This window comes from Pipra filicauda, unplaced genomic scaffold (assembly GCF_003945595.2).
Source record: "Pipra filicauda isolate LSUMZ 115617 unplaced genomic scaffold, ASM394559v2 scaffold10_size6260569_pilon, whole genome shotgun sequence".
NCBI classification, from domain to species: Eukaryota; Metazoa; Chordata; class Aves; order Passeriformes; family Pipridae; genus Pipra; species Pipra filicauda.
The window spans coordinates 3,792,246-3,799,458 of NW_024103541.1; positions in this window are offsets into that span (position 1 = coordinate 3,792,246).

The following is a 7,213-nucleotide window of genomic DNA, read 5'->3' on the forward strand; positions in this document are numbered from 1 at the left end:
CTTCGATTGGAAAGGACCCTAAAGATCATCTCACTAACCCCTGCCAGGAGCAGTGACACCTTGCACTAGACCACGTTTCTCAGAGCTCCATCCAACCTGGCCTTGAGCACTTCCAGGGATGGGGCATCTACGACTTCTCCAGGCAATCTGTGCCAGGGCCTCACCACCCTCACAGTAAAGAATTTCATTCTAATATCTAATCTAAACTTACTCTCTTTCAGTTTAAAGCCATTTAACATGCTTAGCATTTCTTCAGATCAGTATAATTTCTTCAGAGCAGCAAGGTCTATCCATGTTCAAAGAGTAAAAGCTCTAAATATCAGCATATTTTTCATCACTGTGTCCTTAAAAAAAAAATAAAGTGTAATATTTAAAAAAATAATGTTACAAGTTTTCTACCACTCCCTTGTTGATCGGACAGGATTTTTTCCTGACCTAGTAAGTGTCTTTGGATGAGACCAAGTTTAACAGTTTTAAATCTGTGTTCCACTCTGGTACCTGGGCAACAGAAGACGTCGCTATTGCTGTTCCTGTCTGCTAAGGGAGCTACGTCCTCTACAGGCTTGCGGAGGAATGGCATCAAACCTGGGAAAAGAGCCAAAAAGTGTAGCTGTCGTTACTGCAGGAGAAGTGCGACTTCTTATAATCATTGCTGAACTGGGGGAGGTGCTGGGCGATGAGAGAATGACACAAAGGAACATTGCTAGCAAAGCTTCTCGTCTGCATTTTTTAATTGGACAATTGTTACTGGGATAGATTCTTTCTCAAGGCAACTGATACTTCTGATACTACTATGAACTGATACTGTTAATAGTCTGGGAAACAATGTTTTCTGGTTTCTTCTGGGTAATGAACACGAAAGAACTTCCTATTCTTGCCAAGAATAAAAGATACCTGCCTACTAAAACTATAGGTGCTGTGACACAGGAATAAGAAAGGAAGTTTGGTTAAAATAAACAGCCTTTCTCCTTCAACACACTGAACACATGGCTATATTCTCCTGGCTGTAGGTGAAAATGGCCAGTAAGTTTAGGTGAATGTAGCACAAGCTATTTCACCCACGAGTATTTTACATTGTGAATTTCTTGATTTCGGAGCTATATAGATATCACTGAGTTCGTGGGTCTGTGGATTTGCTGTAATTTGACATGTGTATGAAACACTGGATTTCTGGTGCTTGCTTTTAATGGTTTTAATTAATCCTTCTGTAGTTTTAATGATTCAAAACCCTTTTTCATTTGGGCTTTTCAATCACTGTCAATCATCTCCTGATTTCCTTGTTCTTCTCTATCAGTCCCTATCAATCCTGCTGTAATGTAGGTGCAGCTGAAAGCAGCAAACTTACACAGCACAGCAGCTCACATTGCCTACAAAATTTCCTTACCTGTCCATGACCCATTCACATCCTTCCCACTCACATTTGGCATCGTTTTGAGCTGCACTCAGTGTGACTTTGCATTGAGTCATGCTGCAGGGTCCAGCATTGCCTCAATCCTACACAGTCCAGACATGGAAATGGAAATTGGGGCAGCAGCAAGGGCTCAGTCTGGCTGGAAGCTGGGACTGTAATCCCAGTAGCTTCCACCCTGTGAGATAACCTCTGAGGAAAGGACTGGGCCCTGGGAACTCAACAAAGAATGGGACTGAAGGACCTTGCGTCTGCCTCCAGAGAGGCTTCTTTGGAGTTTTGCTACCTGTGTAATCTTTCTTTAATGCTTTTGTTTGGAGAGCAGCGTGGCACAGCCTGGAGCTGTCATGCTCATCACAACAACCATGGAGCTGCAAAAATATCAGAAGCGACACTGCTCTGGAGCCATCACACAAGACTGAAGGGCATGGCCCTCCATCCCTCTCAACCCTGACAAACTACAATCATCACACCTTTTATCTCCTAGACCTCGACAGCCTACAACTCTGCCTGGTGCCCAGCCCCACCATCTGGAACTGTCAAAGCACTTATACTGTCTTGGAGGGCCTTCCAACTCCCTATACAGACTAAAGCTTGTCCTGGAGAGGCAGCTCACCAGCACGAGCAGGACATAACTGTGTTAGAGTTCGAGACATTTCCGTAGCCACACCATGGATGAGCACTGTGTTTCAAGCCCTTTCCCTGCCCTTGCATCACTTCCCAGCATGAGTGGCTTTAATCTGGCAGTGTGCTGGAGCTGCTGCTGACAGCTGGATATGTCTCCTGGGTCTTTCCCAAGTGCAAATCCTTTGCTTGCTCAAGTCACACAGGGATACCTCCCTGCCCTTTTCTCTCCAACTCGTGCGCAGGCAGAGTTCGGGGTATTTCCTCACCACCCACTGTGGCTGAGTGCAGGCTGTTCTAGCACAAAGGGCAATGGCTGGAGCTTGTCACCTCTGTCTGGCCCTTCTGCACCATGGAAGGGCTTTCCTTCTGCCTTGCCTCAAAATCCCTGGGATGATCCTTACCTGGACTCCTCACCTTGAGCTCAAGGGGGTATTTTCTGCCATGTTACTCACCCCAACAGAGAGTGAAACAGGAACTTCCTCTAGATAGCCCCCTACTCAAGCCCTTTGTGTGGGAAATTCTAGAATTCAAAACCACACATTTGGCTGCTTAGGACTTGACTTCTTCTTCAGAAAATGTAGCCACATGTGAGTCCATCACAGAGGAGTCAGCCCTGCAGCACTGGGGGACCATCCAGCAGGTTCTCTGCATTGGCATTCTCCCAGATGCTTTTCTGTGCCATACTTTACTCCTACACACTTTTCCTGCATGGTTCCTATGGCAACATGAGTATCTCTCCATCTGCTGTAAATTCCATTATCATGTTTAGATGCTTGTTATCTCAGTTGCAAATGCCCTTTCCAGGTGTGTCATGTTAACAAGTTCAGTCTGGAAATCAAGCCAAAGCACTTGGTAATTTTTGTGGGCAAACCTACGTAGTCCATAATTTGACTGCTGTGTTTCCATGTAAGCTCTGCTTTAGGGACACTGATACCAAGCTGTTCTCATTACCAGATGCCCTACTTGTACCTGCACACTCTGATCAATTCTGGATTTACTTCAAAATTTCCAAATTATATCCTTCCTTCTCACTGCAGTCTGTGCTGCCTACAGAGTGGGTATATTTGGTTTCTGGAAAGTCTTTGTAGGTCAGTTGCCTGGGGTTTGATATCTATTTAATAGAAAATTAACTCTAAGTTACCAGTACTGTTTCTCTCTGGTAAATGCATTTTCCAGTTCTGCTATAATCCTGTTGCTTCTCCTGAAAAACTTCTCTGTTGGGTTACAGAAAGTCCTAAGGAGTATAGATGGTTTACAATTGGCCTCTCAGTCTGTTCTGCTTAAATTCCTTAAATTACTTGGAATTATGTAGATTTCTATAGAGCTAAAATCCAGTCTTGTTTTCTGCTAAGTACCTTGTTGGAGAACTAATTTAAGTGTGAAAAAAAAAAGTTCTTCCTATATAATCTGATCAGAACCTGCAGCAGAAAATTTAGCTAATGAAATAAGTGGAGTAAAAACTTCACTGTTGATTTGTTTTCTAGATCCCATGAGTCAATAAAAGCAGACTGCAAGAAGTCTGTGTGGAAGCTGTGAAGCTGTAAGTATTTTGGGCTTTCAGCTCTTAGGGGCACAAACTGACATTATTTATTTGTACCTAACATCCAGGAAAAGCTTTTTTGATATATTACATGATACCTCAATATAAATGGTTATTATTTGCTATCAATAATTTAAATTAATTAAGCGTACAAATTACATTTAAAACCATGCAAATCTTCCATTTTGAACATAATTCAGGGAAAGCATATGTGCAAAAATTTTCCAGTGGAAAATGAAGGGGCCCGTGATGTCCAAGTAATTTTGAGGCCAGTGCAGTCCATCAGGCTGTCTAGTGTAAGGTTAAGGTCAGGTGTGGTGCCTGCTGTTTGGGCAGAACTGAAGTGGCAGATTTTTTATGGTCTGCAGACCTCAACAAGAGAAAGGTTTTCGTGGACACTCACAACAGGTGAACTCCTCTCACGCACTCAGGCAGAAATTGGGAACCCTTGTTCTAAACTCCAGACCTACCTCAAATTTTTTACCTATAGCTTCACAGGTGAGGAAATTAAACGTTTGAGTCCTACTGACATTAGCCCACAAGGTTTGGGGAAAAAAAAAAGAAAAAAAAAAGAAAACTTTAATTTTCAGCTCATCGTCCCCTAAACCCTGAAGCCTTCATTCCTTAAGATGCTGAGGAGTGTTACTGTCTGGTCACGACCCAGGAAGTGCAAAATTCCTACTCTGCTTTGCTTTCAAGTAGTCAAAAGACAGAACAGGCTCCTTGAATCTTACTTCACAGGATGAAGACAGTGCAGGACATCTCAGGAATATGCAGAAAGTCTAGAGAAAAAAAGGAGAAGGGAGTGATATGCAGAGAAAACTGTCATTCAAACACCCAAAGTTAAAGATGCAGCTCAAAATCATTAAAAAAAAAAAAAAACAGACCTGCACAGGGAAGCAAAACAGAAGCATAAGGGGTTTAGCTGCATGATTGCAAAGGAAACAAAGGAAAGTATTGCCCACAACAACAGCACAGCAGATACCTAAAAGCTAAAGGAATATATTGCTTCAGACTCCAGAAGGAAAAAATTGTAACTAACCACAGAGAGCAGAGGCAGCACAATTAATGGACTAAAGAGCATGGGTATGGAAATTACTGTGTGACACAGCCACAAAACTCGAGAAGTCTCTACCTTTCACTTCTAAAGACTGAATAATCTCTGTCACTGAAATCTTTAAGCTTTTTTAGAGGAAATGTTAGCCATGAGTAACAGAAGAAAGGAAGCAGAAAATGGGTTAAAGTGTAGTCTAGGTACATTATATGTAGACTAACCCAATCTCTTTCTTTGATAAGATAATGATAAGATAAAATATGAACAAAGGAAAAATAATAAATCTTATCAACCTGGACTTTGGTAAAGCATTTGACTTGGTATCACCTAGAAAATTATTAGTTAAACTCAAGAAGATGAGAATTAACATAAGCACTGTAAAATGACAAAGCAAGAGAACTGGGAGTGAAAACTGCTGATGGGGCTGAGAGCAAAATTATAGAACTGGAGGAATTGGTCTTAGTAATTTCATTACTTGGCTTGATGCAAAAAATGACAAGTGAGGTAACAAAATTTGCTAATGGCAAAGTTGGATGATATTTTCAATGGAGAGGAAATCCTACAGGACAAATTATATGATTGTTATGCCCTAATAAGAGACATTGGATGAAATGTAACAACATACAGTACAGAGACACGTACTGAGAGACTGATAACATTTCTGCTGTAAATTCGAATTTATCCACTATGAACAACAGAAGAGGAGGAGCACGTGCAGGATGTAGTTATTAAAAAGATAAATGCAGTCTTACATGTAGCAAGCCATGTATTTTCAAGAAGAGAAAGTAAATATATACAAAACACTGGGTAAAATTCAGCTGAAATATTTGGACATCATTTGGGTTAATGGTGTTCAGCAAGCCTGAACTCATTCTGGAACAGGTACAGAGAAGTGACATCCAGATAATCACAGGAATAGATAGAGAGTATGTCTTGCTGAGCTTGGCAAAATGATTGGTGAGATGGGATCTGATTCCTCTCTGTAAATACATTTGGGGTTTAGGCAGGCAGAGAGGGAAAATAAGCGCCAGGGGAGAAGAATCACTCACATTTATAGACAGCGCTTGTGCTAAGAGCAGATGGGCATAAGTTGGATATGAAACAGGGAGAAGGGCTCTCACTGTGAGAGGAGTAATGCTCTCAAACAGCTTCTCGGTATGAGAAGAGGGGGCAAAAAACCTAACCAGTTTTAAGGTGGATACTGAGTTTGACATTTCCCAGTCACGTTTTTGAGGGTGTTCAGAGATTGCATTGCCACCACAGAAAGAAGCCCACCTGGCATAGAGAAAACTCCCGTCAACTGCCCTGGATTTGCTGCACTGACAGTGAGGTTTTTCCATTTGCAGAGGAAAACTATTCAGCTGTGTAATCTCTGGCTGCTGCTTGTGCATGACCCATTAGGTGCAGAAGATCAGGTGAGCTTGGGTGGGGGTGGCCTTGAGAGAGTTGTCTTTAGGCTCCCTGTTATGCAGACTGAGTTTTTTATGTCTGTTATGTACCAATGACTCACACTTCAGAGATAGCTTCCTGGGCTTATGTGAAAAACAAACATGGAGCCTTCATGGGAAAGAGCAGATCCTCCTCATTGCCTGATAAAACAACCATCGTCAGCATCCGCCAGCGTGTGTTATATGGCTCCAGGGCTCTGGAATCTGACAAAGGACCCATTTCTCAGGGCCATTCCGTGTCCCCACACAACAGTGCCACAAAGACAGCCTTGACATCTGAACCTGACAAGTAAAATTTGCTGCAGACCACCTGAAATGTCCTTTGGAAGTGAACGCTTCTCTATCCATCTCCATGGAGCAGTGACTGCATGAATCCAGAGGAGAGTTCAGCAGCAGCACAAGTTACCTACTTCCACAGCCAATTAGTGTCACAGATGGATAAGCTAATGCGTGCATTCACAGCCCCAGACTGTGTCCTCTGCTCTTCACAAGTGCCGCCGTATCCATCTGCCTGCTTGTCCCCTGCCAGTTTCACCCCTGCCAGCTTCTGTGCACCCACCAAATGGTCAGTGCAACTGGAATGTGGAGGCACATAAATCCATCAGTCCCGAGGACACCGAACTGATACAGTTCCCCTTTGTAATTAAAAGCTTCCATATTAATTTAGATGAAACTGTTACAGTTTGCAATACTTATTTACTGTACAGAAGAGGGACATTTTCTCTACCATGCATTAGTTGCAGAAGCCAGTGCTCTGGTAAGTGTGTCCCCTCCATGGGGCCTGGCGACTCACCAGCACAGAAGAGCTTGCAACAAGCAAAGAAGTCTCAGGGGCTGAATGGGGCAAGAAGGATGATGGCCGCTCCTCACCCCCACTTTAGATTTTCTTCACAAGGGGAACGTGAGTTAAAGGGAGAAGAGAGTGAAGGGACACAGAGGAAGAAGTAAATCATGGTGAGCAAGCAGGAGAATGGAGAAAATGTACCTGGAACCAGAGAAAGGCTCTTGTGCCTTGGCTGTGCTCAAACTGTGCTTCCAGGTAATGCCTCTTTTCGCAGACCCCATCAGGCTTCACACATGCCCAGGGTCCCAGCTACACCTTCTTTTTCAGCAACCTCTCCCGGTAATTTTCTCAA